Raw genomic sequence first — 1542 nt, forward strand, 5'->3', positions numbered from 1 at the left:
AAATATCTTAACCCTGGTGCGATAGTAACTCCTCGTTTACTCCTCTTGTCCTACGGGTCAAAAATGACCCACCCTAACAAAAGCCCATAAATAAAACAAATTGATACAATTTTAAATCCAAAATTTATTTTGCATGATGACACAATCTGTTATTTATTAATTCAATTAAGTTTAATTATTTTTTTYATCATGTAAAATTGTCTTTGAACAGCATTACACCTTTTTTTTCTTTTTACCACAAACCAWATGTCATAAGTTTTCTTTTACACAGTAAAGATTTATTATCGAAATTATATAAATCTGAAGTTATTACTTCTGTATTAATTATAATGAAAGGGGAAAAGTCAACAATTTTGATCTTTTTTTGTCAACAGTTCACTCTTTTATAATTTATAATGTTGAAGGACGTTTTATGAGAGAAGTATTTTCAAAATTGATGTCCTAAACTATATAAAAGAATGAACTGTTGACAAAAAGTTAGATTGTTGACTTTTTACCTTTCAGTATAGTTAATTCAGAAGTAAYTACTTCACATTTATATAATTCTAATAATACACCTTTACAGTGTAAAAGAAACCTTATGGCAGCTGGTTGGTCAAAAAAAGAAAAGTTTAATACTGTTGGTTGTCTTTTTATGTTGTGTGACAAAAAACACATAAAAATGAATTGAACTTAATTTAATTGATAACAGATTGTTTCATCATGCAAAATAGATTTTGGATATCAAATTCAAGTAAGTTGCTTTATTTTGGGGCTTTTGTTTTTACCCATTTTTTTGACCCCAGTTTTGACCCGTAGGACAAGGGGAGTAAACAGAATGTTACGATCGCACCAGGGTTAAATACTAGTTTCCCCCACTATATTTTTACATTTGTGGTTGTAATGTGATAAAATATGAAAAACTTCAAGAGACATGACTCTTTTGCAAGCYACTGTAGAAGCAGCTTATACTAAAGTCAACACACAATATATAGGATTGTGGTAACTGAAGTAAGTCTGCAAGACACCCGACTGGACACAGTATTCTGGATGGGAGATGTAAATGTGATCAAGAAGAGTGYGTTTTTCTGTGGTTGGATCAGWRATAAGTTGAATAAAGCCTTTTGCTCTAAACAACTCATTGATTGCTTTTTTCCCAGGAGGAATAAGGTCCTCATTAAAGTCTCCTAATATAACAGTGGGCTTAATATTCATTGAATTCAGGCCATCCAAGAGGTTTTGAAGATTTCTTAARAATGTTCCAAGATCATAACTTGGTGGCCTGTAAAYGGTCGCGATRAGGGCTGTGATTGGGGAGTCCACTTTGASAACGTTGAACTCAAGATCTGTAACCTCGTTAAAGAATCTCCGTTCCTGYGGTTGGAGAAGACTCCGGCAGTAAGTCGCTACTCCCCCRCCCTCTTTGGTAGCAATGTCGACTCTGTTTGAGTAGGAGACATGTCTGTTCCGTGAAAAGAAACAATAGCCCTCCATTTGGCAAGAAGCTGGAACAGAAGATCCAAATAAATGAGTCTCCGTTAGGCATAAGATATCTGCCAACAT

This window comes from Poecilia reticulata, linkage group LG12 (genome assembly GCF_000633615.1).
Source record: "Poecilia reticulata strain Guanapo linkage group LG12, Guppy_female_1.0+MT, whole genome shotgun sequence".
In the NCBI taxonomy this organism is placed as follows: Eukaryota; Metazoa; Chordata; class Actinopteri; order Cyprinodontiformes; family Poeciliidae; genus Poecilia; species Poecilia reticulata.